Raw genomic sequence first — 21,169 nt, forward strand, 5'->3', positions numbered from 1 at the left:
TATATAATTGTTTATACTGTATTTAATTTTACAAACAAATAATATTACATAGTAATAATAAAAAAAATCAACTCAAAGTCATTTAAATTAATATGTAGGTTTTCAAAACCCTACGGTGACATGTGATAAAAATGGCATTGCTTTAACTTTAATTGTGTTTGTAGAAGAGGTCGCGGAATGTGAATCCTATAACCTTGATCGATAAGAAACTTAACCTCGGTTGTTGCTTTGTTCAAGCTCAACACTACAAAACAAATGTGTATTATACTTCGTAACAAACACCGGTGAATTAAGGACGTTGCCGGGTGACCATCGTAAATATTATGACCACCGGTAATTTGACTTGTTGCCGACCTTTTTATTTTTCATTTTTTTTTCATATTGAAAAAGTATGAAGTTGAAAAAGTATGAAGAATGGGAGGTGTGAAGTTTTTTATCATCCTGGTGTCGAGCTATTTTTCCGCAGGACCTCCCCTACAGTATTGTCACCGCAGTAGAGTTTAACCACCAAGTTCGGGATGGGTTGGTGTGGTTCCTCTACGCCTAGGACACCAGAATATCGAACCATGAACGAAGAAAGGTATGAGGTAAAATAGTCATTGCGAGCCCCCAATTCTTGACGGGGGGGGGGGGGGGGGTACCAAAGGACTCTGCCCTTCCATCCCTTGGATAGATAGGGAGGAGGGCAGAGCTTTTGGTTTTTCATGTTGTCAAAGAGTTGAACAATGAAAATAGATGTCGAGTGCCCGATCGAATTGATCGGGTCATGTAGGAACAAGGTTCAAGTCTACCGGTCTGTTAGGATGCCTCAGCTGCATACATCACTGCACTTCCACTTGACACCTATCGTAATGATAAACGGCTCGGCTCGCCGTGACCTTCTCTTGAATTCTCAAAACTTCTGTCGCTTCATCCCCGCAGGGGCAGAGAACTCGTCGCTGTCTCGGCTGTGCTACCAGAGGCTCTGGGGAAGTCGGAATATGAGAGCACTCATCTTGGGGTGGGATCACCAGTGGATATTAACGAGGCATCGACGAACTAGTTACAGAAGAACCACCGAAAACATTGAAGAGTCTTACACAAACGGACTAATTAATTAACTACATACGTAATCTCTAAATTAACATTTTTTGAACGGTCATTGGGATCATTCACGAGCCAGTGGGCTACCCGATCATCTTCATTCCCCGAATATGGAACAAGGATGGCATGACCTCAAAGTAGGGTTGTTCATGAAACGAGCGGAGCCGAACGCATGCTTGTTCATACTTGCTTTGGTTTGAAAATGTGTCAGATCGAGCAGACGAAACTTAAATAAACGATCCATATTTTTATGCTTGCACTTAGTTTGGTTTGAAATCGAGTGGCATGGTTCTGCTTGGTTTCATACAAAATTTTCAATTTTAAATTTCTAAACTCCAAAATATAGTTAATTCAAGACTTCTAGCTCCAAAATGTCTATACTTTCTACTCTAAAATGTCAAAATCTTAAAAAAATAGTATATTTTTATATATATACATAAAATCTATATATGATTAATAAATAAATAATAATTCGAGCAAAACAAACTGAACCAAACCAAGTGAGGCTTTACTCATGTTTGGCTTGTTTTTAAAACCGAACCGAGCGCCTCGTTTCTAGATTGAACCGAAATTGAGCGAGCGACGAGCAGTTTGGATAGCCCTACCTCGAAGCGAAACTCGTACATCATTCCATTTCATCAGTCCTGACTCACAAACCACTCTCATAAGGAAATCCACCTTATGTGAGAACCCTTCTGACCTAACCTAAAACCATATCTTTTTTTGCATGTAAAACTTGAACTTAAAACCTTCGTTTTTTTTAAATAAAGTTTTCAAATAACTCACCTCAACAACTTAATTGGGTTAGAGATCACCTGTATCTCGAGGTTAATTTGGTACATTGTGTTAGTAAATACATTAAAAAAAATCAAATTAATATTTTTCTTTGAATTCAATTTGTATGTATTTTTATAAAAACAAAAACATAAGCATTAGATTTATCTATCATTTATATCCAACCCATCTAAACCGAAAACATACATATCAACCAATCACATTTCAATGCACTCATATAAACCCCCCAAAATCTTGAAAAATACCCATCCATGAAAAACTTAAAACATGCATTTCAAACGTGAACATGACTCTAAATGCACATTTTATGTCTTTTTGAACATTCCCAAATAAAACCCTATTAATTCCACAAAGAAATGATCTCTTGTTTGAACTTTGACATATATATATGTTAATTCTTTGTGTTTTCAGGGGTATCTTTTCCAAGTAGATCTTCCAAAAGCTTATCATCCAAGTACTTGAATTCGATCACCGGGTCTCTTTCCAATCTCCCATTGTTGACACTCGAAGACTATACCAAAGAAGGCGAAGACGACGACATTGAAGACATAGAGCTTCCCGATAACGACGGTATTTGAGAAAAACCCGAGCTCGAAGACATCTCCACATTGAACGAGTTAACACTTCGGTAATGACCATCATTAGGGAAGTTAAGTATAGCTTGATGACCTCTTAAAGCGTAGGCGGCTCTATCGTAAGCTCTAGCCTCCTCCTCAGCCGTGTCAAACGTTCCTAGCCACGAATGTGCACCGTTTCTTGTCGGGTCACGTATCTCAGCCGCGTACCGCCCCCACGGGCGCCTTCGGATGCCTCGGTACTTGTTCTCTCTCCTTCCTCGCTCACTAGTACTTCCAGCCGGTTCTTGATGTGTATCCATAGAATATTAGTATTAGACAGTAGAATATATTGTTGTGTTGAAATTGTGAAGATGTTGGTATATATATTATCTGAAAAGAATTTATTTGATAATAATGAGTCGTATGTGGTGGATTGAATTCTGGTTCAAACGTTTGAAAGACCAGCCGCCATTAAGGTGAAGCTTCCTTAACACCTGACACGAGCAAACAACAAGTTGCAAGCACGTGAGGATACCATGAATAGGATATACAACTATATAAGGTATTTAAGGAAAGTAATAATATTAAGTGAAAATGACATAAATCGATATAACCTGTCAAACAAAATGTTCATTACTTCATTTAATCAATCAATAATCAATTCTTATAATGTCCTTCATAAAAAATTGTCTAACCTGATCATTTTTTAATCATTGATAATTCTACCATTTGTTCAAAAATCTCGTCGGAAATATAAAAGGATTCAATCGGAAGTCAAAAATAAGCTCATCGGAATCCTAAATATTAATCTAGTTGGCTCCAACGATTTAAAGAAATATATAGCGAGCCGACAGTTTTTTACACGATGATTAGTTAAAAATCCCATCAATTAATGTTTAAAAAGTGATTTGGTCGACCAATTATAGGGTGGTCAACATTTTAGGAATTGGTTTGTCAAATTACATTGTGTCAAAATTGACTTATAAGGTTTAAGTCTTGTTGTAAATAAAAGACATGTGAAGTTAAATTTGCCGTGTATAAAAGTAAAATTCGAGGAAAGTAATTTTTTCTATGCATTTAACCTCTCTAACAGGGGGTTTAACTTTTATAAAGAACTAAACCGAACTCTAAAATTAGGATCTCTACATTTAAAGGAGTTCATTAATATAATTAATTATTATTTGGTCTCTATAGTTTAGTGCTCAAGCATAATAATTTGGGATATAGCATACATTATTAAACATTTTAAAACTAGCATTGTATTAAATAAGTTATATCATTCAAGAATCCTGTTACATGAGACAAACAACCCAAAACAAATTAAAGGACAACTTAGACATGAAAGTAATTAATAACTATTAACAAACATGAATTGGTATCAACATCTATTAGTCAAAGAAAACAAAATGTAATATATAAGCATAGGAAAAGAAAACAAAATGACTTTAACATAGCTTAAACAATACTGAATCATAATTAAGTCAAAATTACAACAGTAAGATACAAATATGCATTCATTAATATGTATTATTTAAATGGAACGAGTTTATTTACAGATAAAATTATAAAAATAATTATTTTTGTTATACATATATTTAAAGCCATGTAATATATAATCAGGTGTTTTATGGTAATGAAGTTTGTCAAAGCATAATTGTGTATCAAAAATCCTTTCCATAGTAGTATAAATATTTGGTCATAAGAATTGTAAATATTGCCATGATAATGTGCGAGGCCGATATGTCAGTATGTGAATGCATGATTAACGCCAAGTAAAAGGATTAATGGAATTACAAGAAGATCGAACGACACATGAATATAGCCTATGATATTTTGTGATGATGATCGATCAAGATGAATCATATGATACCATGTGGTTTATAAGAGTGTGACTAGCTACCATGATTATGGAAACGAGGATTATGTGAACGCTGTGCATGAAAATGCCTTTAAATAGAAGGGAAGCTTTTATAAATAAAAACTATATGATCAGCTAGGATTTTGGTAACCACAAATGCTAATGCATTTTTAAATTATTATATAGATTATTATGCATGTATTGTTGATCGTAGGTGATGTGTTATAATGTCATGTACTGATGTACATGCATGAAAATCTTGTTACGGAATGGGTATGATATATTTTCATATCATATGAAATTATGGTGTGAATTATAACTTTTTTTTTATTAGAATAACAACTCATAATATACTCATAGTCCTACTTCACAGTTTATTTACAACGGCACTTAAGTCCTCGAAATTCAAGAATGAAGCACCTTATAGCTCATCATGATACTCAAACTGTTGAAGTAAATGCTCTTCGTTTAGCTTTGGGTATAATACTACAATTATGTTGACATGAATATTAAAAAGCATTTGAATCATTTTTTCTGTCAAAGTTTCTTTATGCATTTCTTCGTAGGTAAGATGTAATTATTCAAAACTAACATTTGTAAGGGTCAAGTCGACGGATGTGTAGGGTGGTTACGTGACCACCTTTTTGTTTATTTGTTTATTCCTCTATACTTAAATATACTTAATTTATTATTGACAATATTTTTAAAAAAGTGTTAAATTTAATATGACTAGCTATTTGGAGGTGTTACTAATACTAATTCAATATGATTACAAAAAATAAATGTCATATCATCATCGTTTTTTTCTTCTAGAATCTCTTCAATATGTTAATGCCTAATGATAGTGAGTTTAACCCTTTAATATGATATAAACTAATTTAGGGGGTGGCGGCGCAGCTTGTTGCCCGCTTATCTGTCTCTTTATTGTAATTGGATCATTTTATTTAAAATGAAAAAAAAATAATAATTACGAAGAAGATACGCCATGCGGCCATTGCTATACCAAAAACTTTACTGTTTGCAATAGATATTGAAATATTTGATTTTTACCTTTAATCCAACAATAGAGTTTTTATTGTGAAGTTATTGCATGTATCTATATCAATATATAATTTTAGTTCTGAATATTAGTAAACTAGCTTTAGAATTCATGTGATGCATGATATACTTAAAAGAAATATATTTAAGCTATAAAAATTAAATGATTAAATTTAATTAAAAAACCCTATATTTTATCAAATTAAATGGTTTTATAAGTTCAAATTATATTTCTAATGAAATATTCATATGAATTCGTTGTGTATTTTCACACAACTTTTTTATAATCACGAAAAAGATGATAAGATGTTTTAATTAAATATTGAATTCTAACAAAAGATAATAAGATGTTTCATTATGAATTATATAAAAAAAAAGAACATCATATATAAAATTATCATGATAAAACACGCTTTTTATTGTAATTTCGAAAGAGATTGATGAAAACTACATGGATTCATAACAAGGTTGAATTAATATGTGAAAATAAAATTGTTATTTATTCAATTAATATCTTCGTCTTTATCATTTTAGAACTATAAATATCATTCTACAAATTGATTAAATAAAAAAAGGTAGATCTGATTTCATTAAACATATAAATATTTTGATTGTATTGATATGAATACTCGTATATTTTTAATCCCTATAATTTATGTAATTATTTATTTAATTAAACGATGTATTAATATGTTTTGATTATGCTGACAAAAGTATGTTTTAATTAAAAATATAAAATAGTTGAACGGTAAATATATGCTATAATTGAATCTACTAGTGACATGTGTCATAGTTATTTTCTTTTATTAGAAAAGATAGATATAAAATTATAATTTTGAATATATTATATAAAATTTAATTAATCAAACTTGGTATTTGTTTTGCTATAGTAGAACTCACCTTTATATTCACCAGCCTTCATGGTTAATGGACTCTGGCCATCATAATTATACATGTCGTATTTGGAGTTCTTTATACGTCATTAAACATGCTCCTCGTATGTAGTATCAGTGGCTTGCAACCTACATGGCTACATGGAAATTATTCGCTTTAAGAATTGTCGTTCTGACTCTTTCTTATGTATTTCGATGTGATCTTGATATCGCTTATCTATTGCTTTATGTGGATGATATTATCATTATTGGCTTTTATAAGAAGTTGATCGTTCCCATCTTCACTTCTTTGAGTTCCAAGTTTGCCATGAGTGATTTCAGGCATTTGCGTTATGTCGAAAACTTGCCGGTGCTTTATTGTACTTGACGTTTAGCCGACTAGATATCTCAAATGAGGTTCAACAAAATTGTCTATATACGCATGATCCTCGCAAGCCACATTTTAATGCCTTTAAGTGTATTCTTCTTTACATTAGTGACACCTTAGATCATGGGCCATAGGCCAGCTTCGCGTTCTTTATATTCCACCAAGTTCTCAGTATATGATATATTCACGAAGGAATTGTCATCATCTTTGTGTAGTAAGTTTTGAACCAGTTTAAATGTCCTGTATTTCCGTTCAAACTATTGGGTGTATTAGATATAGTGTTAGGGTTATCCCGTTAAGGTATTGTACCATAGTTAGATACTATCTTGTATATTGTTTTATAGTGAGAAACAAACATATACCAATCTAACGAGTTGATAGGTGGTGTTTTATACAGGTAGTTTTATGTTTATTTTCTCGAAACAAACTAACAGTCCAAGTCGTTAAAGCTGATTTGGCAAAGGTTAACGAGTGGGACACCACTCTCTTCATGGGTTAAAGGACGTTAAAGGCAATATGTGTTAAAGGGTTAAAAAATCCTCTACACTCACACACAATATATTTATAATTGTTTTAAAATTTAACTGAGGGGGTTAAGCAAGGTTAAACCATTCACTTAGGGTTAAGTGAAGTGAAAAGAGGTAAAACTTGATAAGAGACACCTACGTGGAGTTAAATGGCGTTAATGTATAGTTGAATACCCTATAGCCTAACTACTTAAACTAGAGGTGCACAAATCGGGTTTTTTGAATATCCGGGTTCGGGTATAACCGGGTTCGGGTATAACTGGGTACGAGTATGACCGGGTATTGGTAATAATCGGGTCGGGTATTGTCTCTAAAAACCATACCCTATGCATCGGGTTCGGGTCGGGTATAGAACCAGGTAATCTAAAACCGGGTATTTGAATACCCTATTATCGGGTATTGAAAAAACCCTATTTACGGGTTTTTTTCCGGGTATAGATTATATTTTTTAAAAGTTTGCATTTGTTAGGGGTATTTTTCGGGTATTTTTAAGGCATTTTTCGTGTATACATCGGGTATTTGAAATACTCGGTTTCCGGTATTGGAAAAACCCGATTCCGGGTATGGAACCGGTTCGGGTTTTCATGTATTACCGGGTACAAATCGGGTCCGGTTCAGGTTCGGGTTTTAGTGCCAAAATGCATATGTTATCCGTACCCTACGGGGTAGGGTCGGTACGAGTATTAAAAACCCGGGTATTAAAAAAACCGGTTCCAGTTTCAGGTTCGGGTTTTTTTTGCACCTCTACTTAAACAAGGAAATGCTAATAAGGATGTTCTGTTTTATCTTAATAAGAGACGTTTCATGAATTAACACGTTCTACATAAGTTAAGATGAAAACAATTTTTATTGAGATGATCAACTTTCTCTCATGCATGAAACCAAGTTAATAACCTTTTAATTTCTATGTTTTGTTTATTCTGTTATCATGTTATTTAGCCATTTATTCTAAATATTCAAAGTAGTAAAACAAAAAAAAGTTAGAAGATCATTCATATCAAACAAAAGTCTCTAGCTAGCCAAAAAAGAGAAGTCAAGATTTGGTTGGTGTGCAATGAATTTTGTGTATTAATGAACTAAAATTTGAATGAGCCAAAGAGCTGGTCGAGATTGAAATATTAATTTCGTCTTATTATATATTCCGTACGTCATTCGCTATCGGCGGCCAATCTTTCGGGCTTGTGGCCGGGAATAATCAATAATATATGAGGCTAAAACAAAAGATCGATCCAAACTAAAACAATACCGTAAAGCGATAGTTTTTTCTTTTGAACCATGAATTTTTTATAAACAAACCAACACCAAGCACACAAGACAGCCCAAGCTGTCGTGGTTGACTCTTTATATGTTATTATTCTATTTTATCAGATATATTCACACAGAGAGCCGGTTTTTACAAAAAGGACCAACTGCCTCTAACTATCTTTTACGGTGTTCGTTACCATTGGACGTTCTTCACCGATGTCTAGTTGAATAGACAACATTAGGGTGGTAAATCATGTATCTTAGAGTAAAATGGGTGGCGTTGGAATTTATTCTCTGACCTCCATGAAATATAGATTTCCAACCTCCAATTATATATATTCATTATTTTCAAATATTTATGTGGTTTTCAGAGTTCTAAAAATAAATATGGTTTTGGATATAATTATCCACATAGGGGAAGGTTCATGAAAACGTACATAAGATTATGAGAAAATTACTATAAACCAAACGAAATACTGAGAACCGAATGTTTGATTTTATGGTATAATGACTATAAAAATGTGAAGTATATAAAAAGTATTTAAGTTTTAAAAATTGATTAAACTAGTATATGATAAAAATAAAAAGATATGTTAACATGACAGAAAATTTTCTTCTTTACCGATGGAACTGAATCAATCAACGATTTAAAAAATTGCGGTTAACTAACAACCTTTAGTTGTTCCATAACCAAGATCTAATAAATATTATTCAATTGTCACATTTGGATCCCTAGCTTCCGAGGCGGTTCGCTTTTTGGAGCGGGTGCAGAAGGTGGTCCATAGTGACTCGCAGAGCCCGAGGAACCAATGATTGATATTTAGTATAATAGGTTTTGCGATCCAAAAGGAGATAGCGGCGCAGCTTGTTGCTTGCATACCCATTATTCAGATGTTGTTTAGTTTATGTTAAATGTTAATAAAGAAAGTTAATACCAGAAAAAAAAATTTATTCAAGCCAACTGTGTAAAAACACATTATTAAGTAGTTAAACAATTCCAAACCAAAACTTTCAAACCCAATTACAATATTTTAACTATTTTAATCACACTCAAAACATTTCATGATCGGCTAGTTAATTGACATGGTCATTATAAAATTTGTTTATAAAGCTCGCGACTTGCTTAAAGTTCGCTCAGAAAAGGCTCGTATCCAACTGAGCCAAGCCCAAAGCCAAGGTTGGGTCGTGGCTTGCTCCTTAACCAACCTGTTGGCTGGTCTAGGTTGAAAACCAATATTCACACACACACGCACACAAAATTAGGTTCATGTGAGAAGTGTGATAATAGACCTCAACCATTAGATCGATCAATGGTTAAACAATAGTTAAAATATAATGCATAAAAAACTGATAACTAGGTGTTATTGAACATGTGCTTTTTGTTTATGATGCACAAAAAAATTGATCGGTATCGGTTCAGTTCTTTGTAATGATTTTTGTAAAATTAGTTATTATTAATTTATTTAAGAATCAAAGTTACTTATTATTCTTATTAAATATGTAATATTTTTCCCTTTTTATTTTCTTTTACTTTTTATTCTTTTATTAAGAACTCTTAATATAATGCATTATTAATAAAGGTAAAGTTAAAACACACATGGAGATAAAAAATGAGAAGTGTTATAAGAATTTGTGACCATACAAAAAAGCTCTCAACAAAAAATTCAAAAATGAAAAAAATCATAACTCAAAATATATATAAAAAACAAAAAAATTAAAAAACCAAAATGTTTCCCCCGTCATTTCCATTCAAAATTTTTTTAAAAAAAAACCCCGACGAAAAGACACAATGTAGAGAAAAAAGACACAATGCCGAAAATGAACAAACAACACAGTGATAAATAAAAAAAGACACAATAGATCGCAAAATTTAACACAATAGGTCGCAAAATTTAACACAATAAAGAACAAAACATAAAACAATTTTAACACAATTTCAAGAAAAAAAAAAAGACACAATCAATGAAAAAAATAAACATAAAACACAATGATAAATAAAAAGCCGAAATGATGTATATTCCTCAATGGGGAAGGTTAACGTACAAATGAAATTAACGTGCTAAACGTGAAAATCAAGTAGAGTAATTATATATATACAAGAAGAGTAATTATGCAATTACATCATAGAGTAATTACATAATTACTCTACTTGTATATATAATTATTCTACTTAATTCTCACGTTTAGCATCTTAATTTTATTTGTATTTGATCCAAACCCATTCCTCAATATTATGTCTTTCTTGAGCTTTTTTTTGGTACGAGGAATGTGACATTCGTCAAATTCGGTTCCCGTTTGTACTCGTTTATAATTCGTTTATCATGTAAACCGACCCGTTTTGTAAACCAAAACTTATGATATAATCAAAATGATGGATTTTATGTTACAATATTGTTTTACACTTGTTGGGTCTTGAAAACATCCTTTACGAGCCTTAAAACGCGTTAAAATCACTTAAAACGAACTTCGGGGAGGCAAAATGTCATTTTTGAAACTTAAAAAAATATTTCAGCTCCACCCCGCCGCGCCGCGTGACGGGGAGCCCTCCACGGTCGCGTAGCGCAAGCAGCACCAGACCAGAATGCTTTTCTTGTCTCCTTGTTTGGTTTATTGTCCAACGAATCCGAGTTTTAACCATTAAACCTTTTGATTAACCCCTCTAAACTCATCATATAAATACAAGGCCCTCCCTAACACAAATCCCTACTCATAACTCTTTCCATCTCTCAAATTCAAAGACTTTACAAGGTTATTTTTATTTTTATGCAAAGTTTGACTTTGAAAGTCAAACTAAGTTAGTTTTGCAATTTTAATTAGTTTACTAACCCTTAACTAACACTTGAATCATATGGTACAACATATATATAATACAACCCTTGTTACCTTTGGTAGTTACTTTTTTGGCCCCAGTTGGTTAAGTTGCAGGCCTCGTAAGGCAAGGCTACATGGAGGACTTTCGTGGTCTTTGTTATATACTTTCCGCATCTAACCATCTAACTTTATTATTGATTACTAACCATGCTAACTTACTTATCTTGCTTACTTATCAAGTTCCATGGTTATGGGTTTGAAGAGTCTATGCCTCGGTTTAACCGTAAATAGCTCCAAACCGTAAACCGAACTTTGTTTACTAGTTTTGTTAAATAATTGTTTAAACATGTTTTATGTAGATTTAAACTTCTAAAATCATTTATACAAGTTCTATGGTTATGGGTATGTAGATTCTAACCTCGGTCTTAACCCGAAACTAGATCCGAACCGAAAACCGAACTTTCGTTTAAAGACTTTATTGTTAACTTTTTGGTTGTAAAACTTAAGTTTCATCATTTATAAGTTATCATACAAGTTCTTTGATATATCTATGAACTTATTGTGAGATGGAAACCGAATCAAATCGAACTAAGCCGATTTTCACTCGCTTAAGACACACAAGTGTGTTTTTAGCTATCAAAACTTGTATATTTATTTAAAAATACTTTACAAATTGATTTTAAGTATTTTATTAAAGTACTTGGAATGTTGAATCCAACTTGATCTTATAACAAGTTTGGACCGACAAAACCGAACACTCACTTAACGTGCGTTTTTAGTTCTAAAACATTAGAACTACATACTTGGTTAAGTGTTAATATACTTTTATGAGTTATCTCATAACATTTAATATTCTAGAAAGTTGACTTTGGGTTTAACCAATTATCAAGACCCGAACCAACAACCCGAACACTTGTTAAAACCCGTTTTAGTATCTATATTCCAAAGAGACTTGCATTCTTGCATTTTTACCCACCTTATTACTTAACATAGGTTGAGTAAATATTAAGGTTAGATAATTTAACCCGGTTTCGAGAAAACTTATATTTTTATAGGGTTATTATTACAATTTCTTAAATAGTTACTTTTTAAACCTTAAGCTTTAATTGTTTACATTTCTTAACTTTTATTTTAAAGTTTTGATAAAACAAGCTTTCTAATACAAGACTTTTATTTTTATTTAGGTCTTGCTCGTTAGACTCCATCCTTCCGTTTTCCCGTCTTTTACCGACCAAGTTTTATACTTGAATGTGAGTACTTTTGTCACACCCCGACTTAGGGCCTAGGCGTGTGACCACAAGTTGGTACCTGTTTTGTAAACATATCAGAGTTTATGGGTTAATTTTAGCGGAAGACTTTAGGTTGAATATAATATTAATTTACATTGAAAATTTACTCGGGAATTAAATACCCGAGTATTAGTTTACAAAAGGTATGTTTTCATATTACAAGGATTTTATATCAAAAATGGAGCCATCTTGTACGCGCTTCTATCTTCAATAAGACTCCAATCCTTGTTAATGCTACTTATGCTTAATTACTTGCAATGGGTTGGAAAAATACGTCAGCTATATGCTGGTGAAAACGTATGACTCAATAAAACATTTTTGAATGACAATATAATACAAATGTAGTTTTCTTGACAATCTCAGCGGAAGAATTTCTATTTCCCTTGTGGCCCGTCGCGTATCGCGACGCCGCCATTTTACACCGCCTTATGCGGTGATGACACGTGGCCTGTCATATTGTGCCACGTGTCGACACAGTTTCAACACGTGTCCTGTGACTGACCAAGCCCATCGCGCTACGCGATGGGTTGATTGTTACCCCATCGCGAACAAAGTTTCAGAATTTTGCACTTTTGGTCCCTGTACTTCTTAAGTTAGTACTTTTAAGCTTAAATTAAGAGGGTTAGGGACGTGGTGTTACAACTTTCATACCCCGTTTTTCATCTTTTGTTTTGGGGGTGACATTTCATACTTATTCAAATTAAATGCTTTCTACTTGAGTCTTAAACCACAAACGTTATTGTATACTTTACCTAAATAAATGCTCGATTTGGTGTTCTATGCTTATATGTTTATATGCTTATGTGTTTTATCGCTTTTGGAGGGTTGATTCATAAATCCGTGAACTATCTGGTATTAGGGGTGCACAAAGTACAAGACCCGACCCGAACCGAGAAAAGCCCGACCCGACCCGAGGACCGACTTATGCAGATTTTGAAGACCGAAAACTGGACCAATTGGGGATAATCGGTTTCGGTCCTATCCGTGGTCGGTTCATCGGTTCTATTGCACGAAACCGAGACCGAATATTACATCTTCTCCAAATGCCTAAATTGCAAGATACAATATGGTCTAAACCATACAGGAAACGGTTCAACGGTTTACTGATATGCGCTATTACCGTATGCTGCAAAACACGGTTGGAAACCCTAAATTTTTCACGTTGCTTCGTAGTTTGTTCTATACTTTGTTTTCTTTTAAAAACCCTGGTTAAAATGATGATGGGCAGAAAGCCCAATTAACCCCTTACACTCATGGGCCATGTTCCCCATTTCTATATTTATTAAATGTTTTTTTTTTTCACTTTTCTATTTTCTTTCATATTTTAATTAACAATTAATTTTCTCACTTTTTAATTTTTTTCTTTGATTTATATATTTTGCAAAAGTTTCATTCGTATTTTCTTATTTCTCTATACGTTCATTTTTCCAATTTATTTATTTTTAATATTTTTTGGTTGTATATAAAGCTATTAAACATGTACATAAATGTGATTCTCTATTTTCAATTTTGGAGGAAACACATGTCTAAAACTATGTCTTTTGTATAAAGATGTAATTCACAATTATCTATATCTATTTTACCATTCAGAAGCTTATGTTAGTTACAATTCTTTTATGAAAATCGGCATAATACAAACGCGAGAATGATTGTCGGCTTCTTTTTATGTGGCATTAATTGTTATTTAACGGACTTGATAAAATAGTATGTTAAAGATATGGAATAAGGTAGAGTTTCCCATGTTTTCATGGGCTAATACCCGAACCCGACCCGAGACCGAGTTTCCCAGAAACTGAGGACCGAAACAGTAATATCCCCAAAATTTCGATCCAAATTTGACAATTTAGTAAAAGTTGAAGGATCAAAATTATTCTAAAAAATAAGTAATAAGAAAATTTAAAGAAAAATAAAATCATTTGATAAGGAAATAAAAACATTCCTTAAATAAAGTTAACATATGTTAAAGATATAGAATAAGGTAGAGTTTCCATTATAATATTCTTATATGTCTAGCATGCACCAGTGGTCCTAACGAAGGGTGCGAAGCACTCGACGCGCACGGGCTCGGGCGAAGGGCGTTGGGCGATAGGCGCAATGTGACGCTTTGATTACGCACTTTGCACTTCGCACGCTCGCATCGCAGCCTGAGATCCGCCTTAGTGTTTTTGGACAATGGGAGTTAAACCCAGAAGTAACAAGCTATCAAAAGACAAGGGACTAAAAGTGAAAATTTGAGTTCAGGGACTCATCGCGCTACGCGATGAGCCCAGAACACAGGTCATCGCGTATCGCGATGGACCTTGATGGTCAGCGGACACGTGGCAGCTTCTAGTATGGCGGCGTAATTTTTGCGGCGTCGCGATACGCGACGAGGTTACCTTGACTCATCGAGTACCGCGACTGGTTGCAAAATCAGCTATAAATGGGGGGTTCATGGCATCTCACTTTCTCACACCAAAAACCTTTCTCTCTCTACCTCGATTTCCGTGCCACATACTGACTCACCTCGAAGTACGTGCCAATGAGTCTTGACGATCAGCACACCTCGTTTTGCGTGCCAAACATCATTTTGCGTGCCGAACCTCGTAAAGCGTGCCAAGCTCTGAAGTTCCGACAGTCTAAGCTCTAGAACGCGATAGAAAAGTAGAAGTACTGCTCAATCAATCTTAGTAATAAGAACTTCGAATACCCGTCTAAGGTAGGGCTTCTGCCTAAGTCATTATTTTATTATATTACATGGCTTAGACCATAATCAGGGGTATATCCCAACCTTAATCATAATTATGTTTACATAAGCTTTAAACATACAAAGGATTATAATAGTGTTTCTTTACAATTAAGAAACATCAGTTTTACATTCATAAGGAAATATAATTTCTTCACGATTAAGAAACATAGCATTCATATACAAATAATATAGTTAAAATATTGTTTCTTTATTATTAAGAAACATAAGATTTTACATTCAATACTAGCAGTCAATGAATGTTTCTTCTTGAAGAAGAAACAGATTATAGATGTTTTTTCATGAAGAAGAAACTCGCATATGATTTGGTAAATAAATAAAAAGTCTATATGTCTCAATATTTTATTCAAACAATGATCAATCAAGGTTTAAAGCTATCAAAACCAGACTAAGGGTCTGTAGCCGGATCAAGTAACGATCTGGATATTTATATGAACCTATTTTATAATAGGTCAATCATCAATCAATCAATCAAACATTCACAGTCAAGGTTTCAAACGAGATCACCAATCATTCAGAACAGACAATCACAAGTAAATACATTCAAACCTTTTATAACGTGAATATATTAACCTTTTCAATCAATCAATACATATTTTATACTCGATAAGATGAACGGGTGTTTGTGTAACAAGTCAGTCAATGTTTGCATGAGATTATATGTTCTCTAAAACATTATATACAATATAGACAATAAAAGCAACTCAGACCGAGTACACATGTGTCTGGATCCAAACATAACTGTTCAGCCTATCAGTCAATGGCCAGGTGGCCGCGGGCTAACGGTTATAACTAGTTCTCCTTGTAGGGGCTATACGCATATATATCGGGGGAACAACTGTGTGTGTGTAGGGGAGTGGTACAAAGCCCAGATGTGGCCGTGCATCTGCTGAGTGTATAGAAAACTATGATTGTATTGTAATTGTCATTCAAAATATTTTATAGAGTTATACGTGTTCACCAGCACATAGCTGACGTATTTTCCCACATTTCAGGGAAACAGATTAGCATAGGTAGCCAGGAATATAGTCACCCATGAAAATACACTCGCAAGGTAATGATGACTCAGTTTTAAATTATTATAACATCATAAACAAGATTTAAACATGCTTTATAAATCAAATACTCGGGTATTTATTATCCGAGAAGCTTTCAAATAAATTAATATTTTATTATAACCAAAGTCTTCCACTAAAATAAACCGCAATTCTAATATATTTACAAAACGGGTACCAACTATTGGTCATACGCCTAGACCCTAAGCCGGGGTGTGACAGAAACTAACTATTACACTATAGGATCGGTCCGGGATCAGGTAAAATCGTGTCGGTTTTTCGGGGAATTTCGGGCCGACCCTAAATCTGCACACCCCTATCTCGTATTCTCTTATAACAAGGTGCCATTAATGTATTCTTATTAACGACCTCATGAAATCCGAATCTGTTTGGTATTCTCTTATAGACGGTGCCGCTAATGTATTCTTATTAGCGACCTCATATTATCCAAATTATTGCTATTTATTTGTTGTTTCGTATACGAGATTGTGGCTTTTCTTATTATATACATATATGCTCAAAACTATGAATTGTTCACCAACCTTTGTGTTGATAAACTTTATTTTATGAAATGTTATAGGTTTGCATTTTGGTTGATTATGGAGCTTGAAGAAAACGTCACAAATACCTTTAGGATATTAGCAAAATTAACAATATTTATTTGCTATATCTTGTTATGTTATCTTATGAACAAGTATGTTATGTGACGTTTGATGTTGTGAAATTTAAATAAGTTTGTTAAATATTATCGCTTTAAATAGTGTCATGTGCTTATGGGCAATCCGTCGCATCCCGGCATGTTCCGCCGCCTTTGGTCGGGGTGTGACAAGGAAGACGGTAGAAACATTTTTGTGTTTTACATTTTTTATTTTTTAATTAAATTTTGAGTTATGATTCTTTTTATTAACTTTTCATTATTTTTTTTAAGGTTTTTTTTTTGCTAGAAATTATTCTCATCATTCTCATTTTTGTCCCCCTTTATAGAATAATTTGACCATATTAATGAACTGTTTATAAGAGAATAACGATTATAACTTCATAGAAAAATTATTACATAACCTATATTTTTTGTAAAAATAAACCAAAATAAGTTTTTTCTACAATATAAATTTTAACTAATAAATTTATCTTATAGTAAAACATATTTTTAATTTAACAAAGCTTCTATAGGATAAATAACAAATAATAAGTGTAGGTGTAAGGTACGTCAAACCCGGTACGACTTTTCATGTATTACATTATGTATTATGTTTATTATATTATTATTATTGTCTACTAATTAGGCCCATTGGGCTGGGGGTTTGTGGAGGTAACCCCTAACCGGGTCTGGCCCAATAAAGGTTAGGGTTCATGATGGTAGCCATGGAGTCCCTATAGAAGGAGCCTTCATCATTCATTGAAAGGACCTTCTCTTGGACCCTTCGCTCCCACATATTTTTGTGTCTGTAAACAAGAGTTCATTCTCTTAGCAGTCACCTCCACTCCCTCACTTTTCTATGGCAGATCTGATCAACCGGGGAAGAAGATCAAGGTGTATCGTATCAGCAGTTAACCGTATCCTACCCTGTTGACTCATCGGATCTAGGACCCATTAAGGGGAGTAGATCCATGTTTCTTCATTGGCGCCATCCGTATTTTTGTTAGAACAGCAAGGAATTACCCTTAGTTTTTCATCTCGGTTCTCAGATCGGTTCATCAAAAATTCCAGATATATGATTTCTTCTCTCAGATCTATTCCATGGGAGTCCGAAAAAATTTGTAGATCTAAACATATTTTCAGATCTGTTTGATTGAAACCTAGAAAATTCATAGATCTGAAAATTACCTTCAAATCTGTTTGGAGCTGTTCCAGATCTGGAGTAATCGGTTCATTTTACAAGAGATCCATTCTCTTTTTTCTTCAGATCTGGATTTTGTCATAACTCACTTGATTGGAAATTCAATCATTGATCTAGAAGAAATAATAATTAAAGTTGTGTATGTGTATTCGTTTCAACATAAACAGTACAGCAGGCACACTTTTTGAGAAGATGAGATGCCATTACTTTTTTGTCACCTTAAAAAAAAAAAAAAAAAAAAAAAAACAAACGTGAAGATTGAAGGCCTATGTATTATCAGTTTTCATTTATTGGCAGCGAACAAGCACTCTGGGCGTCCACACCGCGACCCGCGAGTCATCCGCATGTCAACACTCTGGCGTCCGCACTGCGACCCGCGAGTCCCGCGATCCGCATGGCAAGACTCCGGCGTCCGCACCACGACCCTAGAGTCATCCGCATGTTTCTTCAATAAGAATAAAATTTAAACTCAATTGCCAAAGTAAAAAAACAAAACTCAGTTGTTAACTTACTGGAGTATTATTTTTTATTAATGTCTATTTGTTTCAGACAGACCAATAATAGAAAAGAAATACTAGGCCAGTCCATGGAGGTCTATAAGAACTTTGAAGTTTCTTTTAGGCCCAAGCAAACATGATATTGCAATTGGGCACCACACCAGCGGTCCAGCCCCAGCCAGCCATGACAATAATGTCAGCAATCAAATACTCAAAATTAACACCAAGTAAATTATCAAATTATTACGCTAAATAATATAAATAAAACAAAACATGTTGTATGGCATAATCTTTCAATAGGTCGTGCCTATAATAAATCACCATACCACAACAGGTGTTTGTATTGATTGTCACATAAGTTTATGTATTTACGTGGTTCTCATTGTCATTAGTTGGTTAAACTTGGTTCTGTATTAAACAGAAAAACTTTAGTTCATAGATTCATTGCACTTGTAAGTGTATCGCGATTCACGAATAGACTTAGCCCTCCTCGTTTCTAGGAAGGTACGTGTAGTCAGGATAACTTTTGAAAGCTTCTAGAAAAAGTGAGGTCACAAGAACTGACCAAAGTCAATTTCTATGTCTTCAAAGACGACATATATATACATACATACATTCATACATCTCAAACCCCAAATTATATGCCCTTTCAATTTATATATTTGCAAGTCGCTTATAACTAAAATGTAGTTTGGTCAATGCTTCGAATTTGCAGGCATAAGTTATAACCAACTAACAATTTAACATAACATATCATATGATACATATATCATACAAAAATATATTAACTGGGTTGGAGTCTAAGGACGTAATATGCAAGATTTGTAAGCATAAATTACAAATCCATCAATTTCAAAGGCAGAGGATATGATCTTTGAAATTTGGTATAAAAAAGGTCAATATTTGTAATTTACTATGTTATACGTAAAACTAGAACTCATTCAGGGAGTTAGAGATGTTATCTTCTAGTAGGGGTTGTAATGGCGTCAATGATAGCGGCAATGTGGTGGTGTGGTGCGGTAGCAACCAGTTGAAGATAGAGTATTGGAGCGACGGTGTGGTGTCGTTGGCGATAGTGGCAGTGTGGTGGCGGTCCCCCTAACAAGAAAACATTAAAATTTAATGGATATAATGATATCAAAGATTGACTCACGTCTTAATCAGTTTGATCATTGATCTTACTTCGAGGGTATCCATAAACAGTTTAATTGTTAACAAAAGGTACGTAGTTATTTTGGGATAATAAATCATAATTGGTGAATGAGGCCGGTATTCAAAGTGTGGTTTGTATTGAGTTGTGGGCTGTAATTTTTAGTTCAATGATATAATCTCTTTGAATTGGCTATCAAAGCTCTTTCTAGTTGATCATTAACTGTCACGTAGGTTAAAAGCGCGGCATATAAAAGATGCGTAATGATTTTGCATATCCTATAAAAATAAAATAATATTTGAATTATATAAAAGTTAAATAAAAAATAAAAAGGGTAAAAGTGATTGGCTGAAAAGGGTGACGCCAACCCACTTTGTTGGAAGATGACGTTCTATCCGCGGCAGCAACATGGCCAACACCCATTGTTCCCTCTTTGTGTAGTGGTGTGCAGGTGTTAGTGGAGTGACACATAGGTGGGCGACGTACCATTATGCATGCCCTTAGCAAAACCTTATTTTCTCGGTTCTATTAGGTTGTCCTTGATAATGAAATTAAAACTTAGTAGTATCAATGGTCATAATATTATTATTATTATTATTATTGTTGTTGTTGTTGTTAAAACCCAATTGACATTATTTTTTTAACAACCTTACTTTTTGTCCTTTGTAACAAAAGTAGAGCCTTAAATTTGCATGTACCTTCGTGTGTTATTTGCTTTTGCGTAGTCATAGTGTTTCTTACCCTTTCCCTCTACACTATTAACTTTGTCTGTATAGTTTACTCATTATTTAATGATAAAAAACAGTTTACTTTTGCTATACATTAGTTATTCATTAAATTTTTCGATATAGTTTACTCATCACTTATTCATTAAGACGTTCATTTTCTGTACAGCAAGACCTAAATACGTTGGGTGATTAGAAGTCAATAAATTACCTATAACGTATAGAGAAAAATAATAACAAAAGACGGTTTTTATAGCTACACTAAATACTATAAAATATCTAAAACTAACAATCGGTCTTATGGTTTAATGATATAAAGTGATGATTAAGACTTATGATCTTATGATTTGATGTTCAAACTCTACTCATAAGGATTTTTCTATAAGAATAAGTTCATTTTGAATGTTATTCCTAAAATGAGTTAAACCTTCAAAACTAAAATCAATATGCGATTAACATCTCGTTTTATAGAACATTTCTACAACTAACGTTGTACCAACTAACGTGCATCCATATTTGTAGGAGTAATTAACAACCACAAAAACTAAAAAAAACATGTAGAATAACACAGGACAAAGGATGTAAAACGTAGGAATAAAGATGGGCAAACATGGAAATCCTTAAGGGCGGCTGCATATGGCCCACATACACACATCAAACATGAGTGGATATTGTTTTAAGTAAAAATAATAATA

The 21,169-nt window shown here is 33.5% G+C and overlaps 1 pseudogene; it reads right to left on the reverse strand.

Annotated features, from left to right (window-relative positions):
* Positions 1–2,269: 2,269 nt before the first annotated feature.
* On the reverse strand, positions 2,270–2,757 carry LOC143637469 (ethylene-responsive transcription factor ERF098 pseudogene; annotated as a pseudogene).
* Positions 2,758–21,169: the final 18,412 nt, after the last annotated feature.

The sequence above is a fragment of the Bidens hawaiensis genome, unplaced genomic scaffold (assembly GCF_021521415.1).
Source record: "Bidens hawaiensis isolate Kalapana, Puna unplaced genomic scaffold, B.hawaiensis_p1.1 tig00008321_1, whole genome shotgun sequence".
NCBI classification, from domain to species: Eukaryota; Viridiplantae; Streptophyta; class Magnoliopsida; order Asterales; family Asteraceae; genus Bidens; species Bidens hawaiensis.